The sequence below is a fragment of the Heliconius melpomene genome, chromosome 21, assembly GCF_056956725.1.
Source record: "Heliconius melpomene rosina isolate 202511_hmr_F chromosome 21, ASM5695672v1, whole genome shotgun sequence".
Taxonomy (NCBI): domain Eukaryota; kingdom Metazoa; phylum Arthropoda; class Insecta; order Lepidoptera; family Nymphalidae; genus Heliconius; species Heliconius melpomene.
The window spans coordinates 3,717,367-3,735,338 of record NC_140409.1 but is presented as its reverse complement, the minus strand read 5'-3'; the positions used below and the strand labels follow the sequence as shown (position 1 = coordinate 3,735,338).

Here is a 17,972-nt window from a genome sequence, read left to right as displayed (position 1 = left end):
GAAAGGTAAGTAACTAAGTAATATGCTCAAAAACAACTCATTTGGCCATCTGCACTTTTATTGCATTTAGAAACAATACATCTTCGAAAATAATTTTATTGCATGTGGTTTGCTTTGTTTCGCGCTGCAAAATGTTTATCTATAGTAAAAAATAGCGAACTAACTAATTGATATTTGCCGACTCCTGGTCATAAATCTTAAATAGCGTTTATTAGTCGGCATTACTGCCGAATTTTCTTGGAATTAATCTTTGCTAACTTAGTTTTGTTTATTATAATTCTATTATATATATATTTTCTTTTCCTATGCAAATTATTAAAAGTTGCGTGAGAAAAAAAAAGTTGCGGCAAGCGTTGTCAAATCAAACAAGTAGAGGATGAAGAGAGAGAGAGAGAGAGAGACAGAGAGTTCATTGAAATATATTTTTCAATATAATTAATTTAAAAAATATCCGCAATAATGGTCACCCTTCATTATATTAAGGAAACATGATGTATATGTATGTATATTAATAGCTTATAGTAGATCGATATTTGTAAACATTTATTTAATTAGATAATTTAGTTGTTTCAAAATGGTAATTTAAATAAATATTAGTATTTAGAAAATAGATTTTGCAAAGACTCAATATTATACATTCATTATTTTACTTGAAAAATAAGGATGATTTCATCTTTAAATAGTTTTCTACGTGTACTTAATATGATTAAAATCATCATTTAACAGGTGAACAATTAGAATAAACATTGATTTTAAGATTGACCTTCTATTATATAATATTTTACTTTAAAACATGGGGCAGACCGCGCATTTCATCGTCTATTCTCATAGTCAAACGGAACCGGAATAAAATATTTCAAACGCTGGCAACCCCAGTTTGCGGCAGGAATTTTCCAGGCAACCCTGTTTTATAGTGTTCAGAAAAAAATAAGCTTTAATTTGATATATAATTCATTAAAAAAACACATGAGTGCAAATTATTAACATTTAGTGACATCTTTAAACCAGGCAACCCTAGACTTGCGGCAGACTGAGAGCTGGCAACCCTTAATTTTCCAATTCCTTATGCGATTATCTTTCAAATGATGTGCGATTCATATAAAAAACGTATTGGTGCAATTATCTCCAAAAACGAGTTACGAAAAAATGAAATTAAAGGTGATTGCGGCAGGATTCTTCCAGGCAACCCAGGTGTAATCTGTTCTACTAATCATGTATTATTCATTAATATAGGTTTAATTAAGAAAACTCGTTTATGCAGGATTCAACGGCCGGATCCCAGTCTAGATGTTTACTTTCATAATCTGGACATCCACTAAGAAGGGATTTAGAAAAACTTTAACTCTAAAGGGGTGAAATAGGGATTCAAAGTTTGTATGGAATTTTTTTTAAATCGGCACCGACTTTTATAAAATTTGAAATTTAGATTTTTAAAAATATTTAATTAAACACGTGTTTCATCGTTTTCTAGAATTCTCCCCCTAAGGGTGCAAATAAGGGGTTGAAAGTTTGTATAGATTTTTTTTTAAATCGGCACCAATTTTTATAAAATTTGAAATTCAGTCTCTTAAAGCAGTAGTAAAACTCTTAGTGCAGTGGTTCAGTGAAAACGCGTCGATTGTGAATTTGATTACCACTCGGGGGACGATATTTAATACAATTTATTTTAATTTCCCTTCTCTGGTAGAGGCAGCGCGACGTCGATTTCCTCCATTCAACATGCAATATCTCGGAAAATATTGGGTAGTGTCTTAATATTATGTTCTCTCTGCCTATAACTCGCTATGTTTGAAAAAGTGTGAAACTGTTTATAAATATAATAATATGAGGCCGTCGAGCGGCACAAGGGCACACATTTCTATTTCTTCGCTCTGGTGTCGAGACAAAGCGCGGCGTTGAGAATTCGGCAGAAAGTGGAGAAAGGAGTGTCTTAACACTAGGTACCCACTGTCTACCCTGCTATGTGAGGGATACATCATGAAGCTGATTTGATTTATTTTTTTGTAAATAATGAACTTAAGCTATCAAATATTTTACCGATTATCTCATCAAAATATAAATAAATTATATGGACCAAACGAATGATCTTTGTGGTTTCAGGAATTAATTTCTATTATCAAGGCTCAAATTTTCATGATAAAGCAATATTTGAACGGATCAGATATTTAAATCCAAGATTTGGTGTTTCGTACGTTAGCACATTTTCAAGGTGAATAAATAGTAAAACCGTAGGCAGAGTGAACCTAGTGTTAAAACACTCCAACCCCTATATATAAATAGTGTCTAACGGTAAATTAAATTCTCCATAGTGTATGTAAATTATACAACTCATCCCAATTAAACAACGCAAATCCCGAACGAAACTTCAAGGACGCACCCTAAAATCCCTTTGACGGATTTATTTTAAGGCTTAGAAAAGCATCATTAATGGTGCCAAAACATTTTTATGTTAATCTCAACCATTAGGCCAAACACTTTGATATATTTCTAATTAAATATAAAACGTGATAGAGTAACTCTTATTAGAGGAAAATAAGTAGGTACCTACATTTTCCATACAGATCTATAATATAAAAAAATGTAACTAGTTTATCGCTTATTAACGTCAAAAACAAGGATTATAATATTAAATAGATGATGTAATAGCAAAATAAACATATTTATTAAAAAAATCAGCTTCACGCGTATGCCGCATACAGCAGGGTAGACACAAGGAACCTAGTGTTGAGACACTTCGTTCCCAACTTACCGCTGAATTATGTAGGCTGACTCAATGACGCACTTTGCCTCGACACCAAAGCGAAGAAATAGAAATATAAATTTAAGTAAATATTTAATTTCCCCGAATGGGCATCGAACCTACAGCCAGTCGCGATGGCCTCATAATATATTTATTACAACGATTTAAATAAAAAAAAATGTTATTATTTTCATTCAATACAGTTTGTATTCCCGAAGGCCACAAAGCAATACCTATTCACGGTACCAAGTAATTAATGTTTACTTTATTATGGGAACTATTTAGCTAAAATTTAATGGGAATTTCGCAAATAATTATGTTTTACATAGTTAATGTTTCCTTTTGCATATTGAATGATGATTTGGTTTAATTGTTCTTATCTCACAGTCCTTTGTGTGCGATGGTTGCCGGTTCAAATTGTATATAAAAAAAAACTATTTCAAAATAGTATCTTTCAGTTTATTTACATAGCGTACTGTAACCGTAGCTAGCATAATTTAATCAAAATTACAAAAACAAAATATGTTTTTTATTTCTTTTCAAGAATATATTTCGTACTAATTTAGGAACAATGCTATTACCGACGCCAACAGCGTGGCACTTATTATTAAATTTAGAATCGATAAGGAATTCAGGCTGAGCTTTGTAAAATCAGCTACTTATCCTATTAAAAAATCAAATCAATCAGCTTCACGATGTATCCCGCACACAGCAGGATAGGCAGAAGGAACCTAGTGTTAAGATACTCCGTTCCCCACTTTCCGCCAAATTCTGGAGGCATTGCTTGTTGAGTAGCAGAACTCGCTCGCTTTGTGGCTTTGCCCACGTGATCAAATAGATAGCAAAATTTATTTGTCCTATACAGTTGTTCCTAAGATCATAGCGTTCAACCAAACAAACTCTTCAGCTTTATAATATTAGTATTAATAAATATTTCCTAAGCCAAATTAAATTAATTTATTATCGTTTTATAAAACAAAATAGGAGGGCCATCTCCTGTCCATTCAACGATTTGTGAAATGTATAAAGATAAACCCTTTAGTCTATTTACTGATTTCTGGCTGCGGCGGCATTTCATTTAACTATAGACCACCAAATGTGATCCCCTATTTAAATTAAACCGCAAGCACGAAAACCTTAACTTATATTTAAAATGTTATAGTTAAGTTCCGTAGTTTAATATGATATGGATAAACTGTATTTTATGTAATACAAAATTGCTTTTTTTTGTTAAATATTTTGTAATATTAAAATGGAGGAGTGATACAAAGAATGGAATCGCTTTGATTGCATTACATGAGGTTGCTATGGAGACAAATACAATTTTTAAGATTCTCCATATTTCAACTGGTATTAGTCAAATGTTTATGTGACCGGGCTATTGATAAGAACAATGAAATCTCTTCTGTTAGTGACAGAAAAAGATCTGGCGGTCCATGTAGTGTTCGTACGAAAAAGGTGATCAAACACTCGAGTCGAGTGACTGAGTGATATTTTTGTGAAAAAGATATCAAAATATCAACACAAGATACCATTCTTGAGAAGATAGTTAAGCTCCTTAACAACACTATGTTCAATAACCAAGAATAGTTTTTCTGTATAACAATGTTTGTGGTAGGCTAAGTATTTACCGGTTATACGTGACTGTTTTGGTTTCGTTTCCCACTCAGGGCAGAATTTTTATTTATACTTTTGAATTAATTTACATGAAAAATAACAAAATTTAACCGAATATCTTTAGATTAGGTCCTGTGCCTTCCGTGTTTTGAAGGAAAAGGCGTGAAGCTTTTTTTTCACCTGGTGGTAAGAGAACTCTGCCTCTCACGACCTCGTGCAATACCAGAGCCACAGGTGCGTTGCCGGTATTTAAAGTGGAGGTAGATCTGGTTTTTAAAACTGTTATTATATTAGAATTCACAAAAATACAGTATCACTTGTTAAATTTAAATTAAGAATGCACATTCTAAAATCTAGTTAATAATTAAAATGTATTTTTCTTGTGTAAATGTAAACTTTTAATATTGATTTACTTTTGCATCAACTTCGTCTCACAATACTTAACTAAGATACTTGTTGGTAATCGTATTAAGAGTTTAAAGAGAATGATCAAGAGCTAGCTGTATAAATTGAATTATATACCGCTAACAGGCTTTACTTTTCTCACTTTGTGCATTCTAATCAGATGTTAAATGTATGTGACTATTTTGAACTGTGAATAATAATTTGTAACTTTTATAAGCCTATTTTAATATAAATATATTTTTTCAGCTTCACGCTATATACCGCATACTGCAGGACAGGAAATGAACGCGGAACTCAACGCTGCCCTTTGCCTCGACACTAGAGCGAAGAAATGAAAATATGAAATATTTAATTTCCTCGATTGTGAATCGAATCTACAACCTGTTGTGTTTACAGCCACACGCATATACTCCTGCACCATCGCGTGTCGATCCGTTAATTAATTTGAGATAATCTTTATTTAAGTTAAGAGATGTTTTAAAAACACTGCTGTATTTTATGAAGTGAAGAATAATTTTGTGATATAACACTGCGTGCTCGGAAACGAAATCTTGTGAAGCGAAATCATTGGTAAACTAATCGTGAGGGTTTGTCTAATCAAATTATAGAACAAATATATAAACAATAATATACATTCAAAGTATTTTTATAGTACTCTAAGAAATTGTAGACGCATTTCGTAATACACAGGTATTAACGGATTTTTTTATTATCTTGTTAAATCTCCTTAGTCCTTTTTATTTCCTATTATAACCTCGACACCAGAGCAAAGATATTTTAAATAAATGTTTCATTTCCTCGAGTGGGAATCGAACCAAGAACCAGATGCGTTTACAATGCACTTTGTGCTCTACGACTGGGCCGTTATTATTATTCTATTCTTGTTTCGTATTATAATATGAGTAAGTATTCATTCAAAGATTTTAGCAATTTATTTTTAATAATATTGTTATAAGTAAGCTAATATTTGAAATTAATTCTGAACATCGCAATCTCAAGAAGAAATTTTATATTATTGCTAGAGTGTTCCTTTGTAGAACTAGCAGCTTTAAGTTTTGTTTCTTTAACCGTCGGCTTTATGAAATGTCAGAAGTCAAGTTGCATAAAGATTTGCCTTTAGAGAAATTAATAGGGAATTCATTTAAATCAAGTACTTGAGATGTTTTCTTTATATTTTGTCCATTTATCATTTCTTTTGTTCTTAGTTTTAATATCACTCTCAAAGATTATAGTTATTATAATTATATAAGTTTATTTTTTCTTTACTTTGTTATCACGCTTTAGCTTCACGCTGTATCCCACATATAGCAGGATAGTCAGAGGGAACCTATAGTTAATGTACGTTCCCCACGTCCCTAGTGTTACAAGAAAATGTTTTGTATACCTTTATTTCTCTGTGATTATTTTATTTGTCATTTGATGATTTTATAATTTGTGAATATAACCAATCAACCCCCGAGAGAGGATCGAACCCAGACCACAACAGCGAGACATTACCTTTTTAATTAAAATTTATTAAGATTTAAATGAAATGACGAAAATGCATTATGACATTACTGAAAATTCTTGATATTTTTCTCATATTAATAGATCCACAGTTTTTATTTTATTAATCGTTCTTTAATTTTACTCGTAATCCATTTTTTTTCAAACTTGAAGTTAATGTTGTTAGCCCTACTGGCTTTTCACACGACACCCGCCCAGTGTCGCTGTAAGAGGGTACTCTGTCCCTGAAAAATCTCCAAACACTATATGGCTGCTTGTGAGGATGCCGATGGCGGAGAAAGCCACCTCTGCGGGATTGAACCTCGGCTTGCGGCTGTCGAGCGACTGGCCCGTTATCCATTCTTAGGACTGTTTATTTATAGCCTTATCCCTGTTATCTCATCTATAAATAGTGTTGTTCTATTTCTGTACTACCCTTTTCATTGATCCGGATATATTTAATTTCTAATAGCTTATCTGTTGTTGCGTATGTACTAAAATTATAGTTTAAAAATATTGTTAAGGAATCCGTCGAAAGTTGAGGAAATGGTTATAATAATTTAAAAGATTTTAACATTCCCTCTCTGTTGAGAGGAAACGCGACGTTGAATTCCGCCACTCAAAACTCACGTACAACGGTGTGTTTTAACTCTACTTAATTTTTTGAGTTTCAAAATCTTGAAGGATTCCCTTTTTTTGAACTCTATGTAATAGAGACGACATAACCTATATTACTTTTAGGAATAATAGAGATTATATTTCACAGAAAACAAAGTTTTCATAAAGTATAAATATAGTTACATACAAAGATATTTTTAAAATAAACTCCATTAACACAATTTATTTTTATACTTTGCTATCGTCATATAGGATCTTTAAAAAAAATTGTAGTTTCGAGCGCGAAGAGGTAAAAAGAGTGTCAAGACACTACGCTGCCTCTGCCTATGCAACTTGGTATATCCGAGATAAAGCTATATATATATATATATATATATATATATATATATATAATAATCTGTCCCAATAAACATCCTATAGGGTACGACCTTTTAGCTAAGGGAAAGACAATGATCTCATAGCCTTTGACTCGCTATCAAAAAATCAAAAATCCCATTAAAACTAAACCATTTACCAAACACTCGGGGTACGTCCACGTATAATCGTAATATATTTAAGGATTAAGTTGAACTAAATTTGTAGTCAAAGTATAGACTAGCAAATCACAATAATTTTAATAGTTTATTGGAAATCAGATTAAAATTGTTATGAAAATAAATAAGACATATGTAAGTATTAAGTACATTATAGTAAAAATATTTTTTTAAATAAAATTATATTTCATGCATATTTTTTACTGTAAAAGTAAGTTTTCAATTTACACCTGAAAACTACGTTACGTAGGGCGGAGTAAATCTATTATTAAGTCACACTACTCTCCACTTTCCGCCTGAATTCGACAGAGTGCAAATAAATACACAGTATTTATGTTTTTCAATCCTCCATGCTGTTAGAGTCCTTAAAGGACCATTTTTAGGACTTTTACTTGAGTGATTATGAGCCATGATATTTTCTTATAAAAAAAACAAAAATTATATTAATATAAAAAAAATAAAGAAATAAAGAGGTCCTTAAAATTATCTTTCCTGTGTTCGTCTTAAACAATTTTGAATAATACATCAACGACGACGCGAAAGGTCGGGCAATTTTTATTAATGTATTCTTATAGACTTTCAACAAAAGATTATTTACGATGCAAGTTTTTTTAAAAAATATGATTTTATTACATAAAAAAAATTCTGCTTTATTTTGCAATAAAAATATTTTTTTGCATTATTATAATGAAATTATTAAATAAATATATTTAATAATATTCTTTTAATTTTAAATATTACAAAAAAAAAATATTTATAATGAATTGCGACCAAAGAAAAACGCATACAAATACAAAACCAAAGTTTAATTAATATATGAAAATATTTTAATTCACACAATATACAAGATTTAATTTAAATACAAAAAAAAAGTATAATTTTAATAATTATTTCAAGAAAATAACCCACAAAAGTTATAGTCATAAAAAAACAAACGTTAAAAAAGTTAAAATCAAGTTCAACTTCCACAATAAATGTAACGAGCACAAATAAAATGACAACTTATGTTATTCTTACCTTCGAAGAGGGAAGAGGAAAACGAACGCGATAGTCAACTTTCAGAGAACTATTTAACGCGACTTTTCTAGGCGACAGTCGGCGCGCGATTCAGAGGGAAAACAATGGCGTCAGGTTACGGGAGGGGCGTCCCCACCTATCTGTTGCTCCGCGCATGTGCTTTGAAAATAACTGAAATCGAGTGAGAAGCCTTAATAAAGCTTAAAATTTTTATATTAAATGTTATTTAAGAAATTATATCAAGTTAAAATTAAATCAGCTTCCCGTACATAGAAGTGTTGGCAGAGGGAACCTATTGTTAAGACACTCCGCTCTCCACTTTCTGTTGAAGTCTGGAGGCAGCGCGTGTTGGCTCTTTTCGCCTCTACACCAGAGCGAAGGAATTTAAATATAAATTTCAATAATTATTTCCTCCAAATATTAAATACTAAATATTACATCGAGTGGGAATCGAACCCACAAGCTCTCGCGTAACACGCTTGTGCTCCTGCGCCACAAATGGCATCAAAATAATAACACAACTTTAACTTTAACATTTTTTTAAGAAACTTCAGTTACTTCTAGCTTAATGACATTCTATATAATCCATACAAGTAATAGAGGACGCCCGTCCACACTGTCACAAATATTAATTAAGGTGATGTCTTATTTAATACCTCATCATTCTCTTCAAATATATTCGGAGATGGAGAGTGATTGTGTCGTTTGAAACACGGAAGGGCTTTTTCAATTTACCAAATATACTTAATATTAGACTAATGCTATTAGTTTATACTATATGTATACGAGTAAGGAGACCACACGGAACTGAGTTAAAAGGATTAATTTGGTTGAAGGATTCTACGTATATTTATATATTTTGTACTACAACGAAATTAAATATGTAATTTAGTACCACTCTACATACATCAAATGCAATAATACACTGAAAAACAAAAAAAACTAAATATAAAACAGATTTTGATACAAATCTCAAAAAATGCTTGTTTTCTTCCTCTTACGCATATTTTGCAGCTGTAAGTTTACTATAAATTCATCTTCACGCTGTTTCCCGCACACAGTAGGGTAGGCAGAGAGAACCTACTTAGTGTTAAGTCCGTTCCCTGTTTTCCGTCGAATTCTGAAGGCATTGCGTTTAGAGTGGCGGCCTCGACACCAGAGCGAAGAAATGAAAATTTAAATTTAAAGAAGTTCCGGTGGTTTGCAGAGACAAAATGTCATGACACAAAATCCCACTTTCTATGCGAAAAAAGCATAAAAAATAAAAACATTAGACGAAACGAACAAATTAGAAATTCTTATAAATAAGTTTATTTTGTTTTTATTTTTTTTTGTCTGAAACAGTTTTTTGCTTGAGATATGGCTCTCTCATATTTTATTTACTTCTTTTATTCATTGTGCCTCAGGCTACATTTTGACTAAAAGTTAAAAGTATCTATTTCCGAGTTATAGCACTTTTAAAAGGTTGTATTTTATAATAAATGTAAATGGTTATTTCCTTCAATTAAGTAGCGTTTCTTTTTAACAAATCATCCATTTTATATCAGTTTCATTACAAACAAATCTATACATTCATTAATAGTGTATATCTTTCTGTTTGTCCGACCTAGCTGGACCGATTTTCACGAGACTAACGCTGAAAGATTTGAAAGAGATGAACAACCCTCTCTGGGTTATTGACCAAATTGATTTTAATATGAAATAACATCTTTTTAAATATATATTTTTTGTAAATAAAATCGTGTAATCGTGTTCTTAATTTCTTAAGTGTTATTAAAAAAAAATCTGCTTCACAATGTATCCCGCACACATCAGGGTAGGCAGAGGGAACCTTGTGTTAAGACACTCCGTTCTGCACTTTCTGCCGAATTCTGGAGACATTACGTGTTGAGTGGCAGAACTCAACGCCGCGCTGACCTCGAAACCAGAGCGAAGAAATGGAATGGTTCTAAAGATTTTTTCACATCCCCAATAATTTCAGTCTATTTAAAAAAAACAAAAACAGTTCTACTCCGACTCACAATGGTGTTAATTAAGTATTTCTAGTCGAAGGCAGTATTTTAACTGGGTCTCTTTTTAACATGCATTCTCTTATACAATAGTATAACATAATTTTTTATTATTAATATATTGTTAAATTTTAACCCTCAACTAACAAAATGACATGCGAATAACATAAATCCGGATATTACCATTACATTAATCATCATTCATAATACGATTTTGCATATTATTAAATAATAATGAATGTCAATTTCCACGGACTAATTAAAATCAGTATTTATGGAATAAAAGGCTATTATTTACTGTTGTCATTATTTAAAATTTATTCAGTAAAATATTTTAGTAATCCAATATTGGTATTAAAGTTGACTTTAAATAAGAAATAATTATACTTTTGATTATAATTTGTGGTAGAATACAAGCATTCAATTCTGAATATTAAATTAAAAGATCTGAAATATAAATAAACAATATATATAACGTGACGATGTAATATAACGTCAGAGATTTTAATTTAAACTTTTAAAAGGAGATAACGTATTTATGTACACTTACATGTGAATTTTGATAATAGAAATGTTATTTTAAATAGTAAAAGAATCTTTTAAAAAATAAAAGTCTGACTGACAATTCTTATCTATACTATCCCCAAAATCCCTAAAAGACCTCTTAAAAATCATGGTTTTTGCTTTTAAGAAAACCATGACGAAGAAAAAACCAGGCGTCTCCATTACAAAACACAGTAAGTAAGCCCAAGAACGTCGGAGAAGTGGAAAACGAGCTATTCTGTCATTGAAAAACCATAAAATCTGATGATGCATATTTAATATTTTGTAACTAAATTAAAATATTTTTATAAAACTTAATTCATTTTTTTTCTCTAAGGCTAGTACCCTTTATACACTTCACCTCATTAAAGTCAGTAGCAAAACGTTATTAAATACTATCTTAGAAATTAATAACATCAACGGTAACAAAAGGTGGATTAAAGTAATCTAATGATGATGTTATTGGAGAAGCTTGTTGTTGTTAAACATGGGACCCTCTTATTTACCTCGTGCACGGAGGACGGAGGGCGGAGGGCGGCCAGCACAGGCCGATAATGAGGAGCACTCAGCAAACATTGTTATAGAGAGATAGCTGATTAATACAATTTACCGTGAATTTTCGCCGTAAAGCTAGTTTCTGTGAGAAAATACACTATTTTACACATAAATTCAATATACCATTAATTCAAATAAAAAGTGAATAGGAATTCTTGCGGCTAGTATAGAATAATTTTAAAAGAGTAACTGAAACGAAAAAAATGACAGTAAAATATTTTCATCTATTTAATTACTAATTTAGTAATAGGTAATAATAGTCTCTTTGAAGTGATAGTGCTTTTTACTTTGTTATTTACTTTTATCGAAGACAAAGGTTCCCTTTGCCTACCCTGCTATGCTGCTGCGGGATACAGCGTGAAGCTATATATAAAAAATACTTTTTGTATCAGCTCACGTACTTTATTTAGTATAGACAGATATGTAAATACATACATTCTGTAGGTTTTCATTTTTCATTTTATATCTGGGCTTTTATCAAAAAAAAAATCACGTTTTCACAATGTTTGTATAAAATTGCATCTGTTGTTATCTATATATACACAGAGCTGACGCCGTCGTAGCCCTGGGAGACGAGGGTGTAACTGTAACGCGATGGTTGGGTTATTCGCTCTGGCACCAAGGCAAAAGCCCGGCGTTGAGTTACGCCACTCAACACGCCTCGGCTCGACGTTAATTAAACAAAAATAAACAAAAAAACGATGACATTTTTATAATAAAATTTATATATTGTGAATATTAAAACAATCAATATAACATCATTATAATAAATATATATAATATGCATTAACAATTTCCTATACCTAGTTTAGACGGCTAACCGTAGAGAGCAAACAAGCGCAACACCCTTGTCGACATCAAATTAGACTCACGCCACGAGATAGCGACCAAAACTGTCGACTGTTCGTCCAGTCCCTTCGTTAAATAAGGCTCTTCAAATTTACACTAACATGTTACAAATTATTTTTTTATATTTATGTTTCAAAGCTCGTCTGACCATCTGAATTTCTACGAGTTATTTAAATATAACTTGAGCAAATGTAATTTTTTTTTTATGGAAAAAACAAAAGGAACGCAGCCCACGGCCCTTGACAGTTTTTTTTAATCTTTTTTTTTCACCTTTACATATATGTATACTATTCTAGTTCCACCCTATATTACAATTTGACTTCCCTATTTTTTACAAGCAGGCACCAGATCAAATATCTACCTTGCAGTCCAGTATGAGCTGGAAGTACACTAACTGAAAATATAATAAAGCCTATACGTAAAAACATTGTCAAGTGAAATTTAGTGCTTGAATTTTATCTGGAGTGAACTCTGAACTCGGCACCCATACGAATCTCTCATTCTTTTGTCGGTGATGTCGAGAACAATATTATATTATAGTATTTTTTTAACCTTTAAGTATGGACGTCGGGTCTGACAGGCCCGACGTCCATATGTATGTTATAAAAAAATTACGTCCATAGTTAAAGGTTAACATTTAACTTGGCTCTAATTTCACATATTTTTTTGTTTTTTACATTTTGTTTCTAATATACTTCAAATTTATAAAGAATATTATTTTGCTGTTTTATCAAGAACCAACTAAATCAAATATAATTTTAACTATGTAAATATTCAACAATATAATTCAGACCATCGTGGCGTAGGTCCACAAGCGTCCAACTGTAAACGCGATGATTCTAGGTTCGATCCTCACGCTGGGAAATGAAATATTTAATAATTTCATATCCTGGTAACGAGGCAAAGCGAAGCTTTAAGTTTCGCCACTCAACACGCAATGCCTCAAGAACTCGATGGATAATAAAGAACGAAAATGTCTTAATGCAAGAACAGAGTTTCTTAACACTAGGTTCCTCAACAACTTCTACTTCTACTTGAAAAGTGCGGGATACAGCAATGTACGGAACATTTAGTTATTTTTACATATAAGTATTAAGAGGAGGCTTTTATCGACATTTTGATGTCAGCGTTCACTCAAAATTAGCTTACTGCAGTGGTCAGCGGGTTAAGTGCACAGACGAGTAATGGTCATTGTATTAATTAAATATAATTCTATCGTCTAGCTCGCTATAAAATAATTAGATTATAGATAGGATAAGAATTCTTAGATTTTTCTTTAGAATAATTGTTAGTAAGTATATTGTTTGGTATTTTTATATATAATTTTATTATATTATTAGTGTTATCTATATTTGTTAATCTTTGGAACTCCACATCACTCTTTTTTTCGTTACCAGAGCGAAGAAATTGGAATATTAAATATTTCATTTCCTCGAGTGGGAATCGAACCCACAACTTGTCGCTTTTACAGTCACACTGTGCCCCTGCGCCCCGACTGGTTTCACGTTTTATATGCGCTCTTAATTACTGTGTATTTTTATAGGGTGAGTTTAATTTAAACTTAATTAGAACATGAGACGGTTGCTCCCAAAATGAATTTAAATAACAGAAGTACCGTTTGACGTTCCTCACAAATTACCGGACATTTTGGAATGATTAAAATATAATATTATTATTACCATTATTTAACAAGATATTTTTCTTGGTAACAGGCGAAGCTCGAGTACGCAATGCATCAAGCAGCAGAAAATGGGGAACGGACTATCTTAACACTAGGTTCCCTCTGTCTACCCTGCTATATGTACAGGACATAGCGTGAGCTGAATAAAAAGTGTCTAATTATAAACAACAGAAGTATTTTTCACAGCATTCAAATACGAATATAGAAGACTAGCGGACGCGCGCAGCTTCACTTGCGTATTAAGGGATGAATTCTAAAAAAACACGAAACATGTGTACAATGAAATATTTTTAAGAGTCTAAACTTTCAAATTTTATAATAATCCGTGGCGTTTTAACGATTTTTCCATACAAACTTTCAACCCCTTATTTGCACCCTTAGGGGGAGAATTCTAGAAAACGATGAAACACGTGTTCAATTAAATACTTTTAAAAATCTAAATTTCAAATTTTATAAAAATCGGTGGCGATTTAAAGATTTTTCCATAGAAACTTTCAACCCCTTATTTGCACCCTTAGGGGGTGAATTCTAGAAAACCATGAAACACATGTTCAATGAAATATTTTTAAGAGTCTAAATTTCAAATTTTATAAAAATCGGTGGCGATTTAAAGATTTTTCCATACAAACTTTCAACCCCTTATTTGCACCCTTGGGGGTGAATTCTAGAAAACCATGAACCATATGTTCAATTAAATATTTTTAAGAGTCTAAATATCAAGTTTTATAAAAATTGGTGACGATTTAAAAAAAAACTATACAAACTTTCAACCCCTTATTTGCACCCTTAGGGGGAGAATTCTAGAAAACGATGAAACACGTGTTCAATTAAATACTTTTAAAAATCTAAATTTCAAATTTTATAAAAATCGGTGGCGATTTAAAGATTTTTCCATAGAAACTTTCAACCCCTTATTTGCACCCTTAGGGGGTGAATTCTAGAAAACCATGAAACACATGTTCAATGAAATATTTTTAAGAGTCTAAATTTCAAATTTTATAAAAATCGGTGGCGATTTAAAGATTTTTCCATACAAACTTTCAACCCCTTATTTGCACCCTTGGGGGTGAATTCTAGAAAACCATGAACCATATGTTCAATTAAATATTTTTAAGAGTCTAAATATCAAGTTTTATAAAAATTGGTGACGATTTAAAAAAAAACTATACAAACTTTCAACCCCTTATTTGAACCCTTAGGGGGAGAATTCTAGAAAACGATGAAACACGTGTTCAATTAAATACTTTTAAAAATCTAAATTTCAAATTTTATAAAGATCGGTGCCGATTTAATTTTTTTTCCATACAAACTTTGAACCCCTATTTCACCCCTTTAGGATTAAAATTTTTCAAAATCCCTTCTTAGTGGATGTCCAGATTACGAAAGTAAACTTTTGTCCAAATTTAACGTTTCTACCATGAGCGGTTACGGCTGTGCGTGCGTCTTACCTCAGTCAGTGAGGACAAGTCCTTTTATATATATAGATAACACTAATACCTCTTCTTCCTCCTGGCATTAATCCCGGCTATTGCCAGGGTCTGCCCTCCTACTCAACCTACTCCACTTTGCACGGTCTTTTGCGTAAGAAGATAACATTAGTACCTTTGTATACCATATGCACTTTAATTATGCTGTGAGAAAATTTCATAATGAAATAAGATAACAAAATAATATTTTACAGTGCTAACTGAGAAATGGTAATTTCTCTTATTAACTTAACCACGATCACTGGAACGGGTTGGACTACTAAACACAATTATTTTTTCATTCACTATTCGAAATTATAAATATATAAATAAATCAGCTTCACGCTGTATCCCGCAAACAGCGGAATTTCCGTAGCGCTTAAAAAATTCTGGAGGCATTGCGTGTTGAGTGGCAGAATTCAACACCGCTTTTGAAAAGAGTTTTTTATAAACATATCCATATTAATATAATGGATGTTTAATAAATGAAAAAAAAAACGCCTTTGTGGCACAACCTCACTGTAAACGACATGGTTGTGGATTCGATTCCCACTTGAGAGAATGTTTAATATTTTCATTTCCTGACATCATCTCAGATTATAATATGATCTAGAATATAGATAGATAATGTTGAGCTTTTTGTTCATATGTTCGACGATTCGACGATTCAATAGTGCTTATAATAACTTTATTTGAATAAGGAATATTTTGAATTTCAATTTGAACTTTGAATTGGAATAATCTAGTATAGTATTTACTAGGTACACACATACATACATACAAACAGTACGACCACTACTTGTCACTACACAGCTTAATAGACTAACGCGAGTGTGATAATGTTCGGTCATCAACATTAACAAATATTGATGTTTGCTCTCGTTTGCGTGATTAGACCAACTCAAAGCAACGAGTGAATACAAAATTATGTTTCCTTTTAAAACATGGATTCAATGTATGTGTTTATTTGGCAGTTTAGTTTAGGCAGAGGGAACCTAGCGTATAAAAGTAGATGTTACACTCCGTTCCCGACTTTTCGTCGCCGAGAAAAAGAAAAAGAGAAAGAACAGAAAGTCGGTGGTGAGTTGAGTGGAGGAACTTAACGCCGTGCTTTGCCTCGACACTAGAGTGAAGAAATGAAAATATCAATTTAAATAAATATTTATTTTCCTCGGGTGAGGATCGAACCCACAACGAGTCGCATTGAAAGTCACATTTTTTGCCCCTGCGCCAAAACTGGCTTTTGGTTATAACACAAGGTAAAGCGTATGACTGTAAATACGACAGATAGTGGTGATCGGTGGAAAGTGGGAAACGGAAGTGTCTTAATGGGAACGGAATGTCTTAACACTAGTTCCCTACTACTACTACTACTACTACTCCCTACACTACTTCCCTACTTCTTCTATCTACCCTACTACGTGCGGGATTCACCGTGAAGCTGGAAAAAATCAATTAGTATGTACCTGCGCAAGTATTACAAAATATTTGTTAATCATGTGTCATAAGTAACAATAATATCTTAAAGAATAAGAGTAATGGCCGCTTAAAACTGATTGAGGAAATATTTGCTATAATCGGTTAAGCAATAACCCATATTTCTATACCTAGAAATCAAATCTAAATTCACTTTGATTAGCGATTTAAATCATCCAATGACAGTATTTCAGACTTCCCTCTCAATATGTAAAAAAATAAATAAATAAATCAGATTCACGATTCATCCCGCACAGAGCAGGCTAGGCAGAGGGAACGCCGTGTTAAGACACTCCGTCCCCCATACACATGTTATTATTTAATCAATATACATTTCGATAAGAATGTGAATTCTTGTACCGCGGCCTAAGTAGGCAAAAATTTTCAGGCAGGAATAAATACTATTAGATTTAAAGCGCCCGTATCACAAGATTTATGAAAGAGATTGGTTTGGTGTTCCAAACATCGACCTGAATCACAAGCAACCTTAGAGGAATGTTCATTTTATTTTATTTCTAATATAGGCAGAGAGATGTTTGCAGAGAGAATTAATGATAAGACACTCCGTTCTTTACTTTCCAACTACACTTTGCCTTTCCTGAATGAGGAAATGAAAATAACTTATGACCCCGATTGGGGATCGAGCCCGCGACTATCCTGTTTTATAAAATATAATGTGATCAGCGACGTAATAAGGGCAAATTATATCTGTTACTAATTTAGAGTGCTCTATTACTTTATTCTAGCTTGCACAAGATAATTAACTTTGCAACTCTGCTTTTGATACAAAATTTATAGTGGTTACAGTGTTGTGTCACTCTTTTATGTTTCTTTATATTAAAGCATTTCTATACTTTCTACTGAAAAAGTAGTGAGATTATTATTTACTCTATGTTTTTCTCTTTTTTATTTGTTTCAAAATGTACAACGTCTGTCTGAAAACGCAACGACTAATAGTAGGTTCGATTCCCTCTTGCG

General features: G+C 32.1%; 1 protein-coding gene and 1 long non-coding RNA gene across 2 annotated transcripts in view; one reads left to right on the top strand and one right to left on the bottom strand.

The window, feature by feature from the left end:
- LOC146526889 (adenylate cyclase type 6) overlaps positions 1 to 8,496 on the bottom strand; it is a 176,806-nt gene extending 168,310 nt beyond the window's left edge. The window contains exon 1 of the mRNA XM_085206495.1: positions 8,416 to 8,496. The gene's annotated coding sequence lies outside the window, so the exon portion shown is untranslated. The remainder of the gene's footprint in view (positions 1 to 8,415) is intronic.
- Positions 1 to 17,972, top strand: part of LOC146526888 (uncharacterized) — a 210,024-nt gene that overhangs the window by 174,504 nt on the left and 17,548 nt on the right. The gene's annotated exons all lie outside the window — the stretch shown is intronic.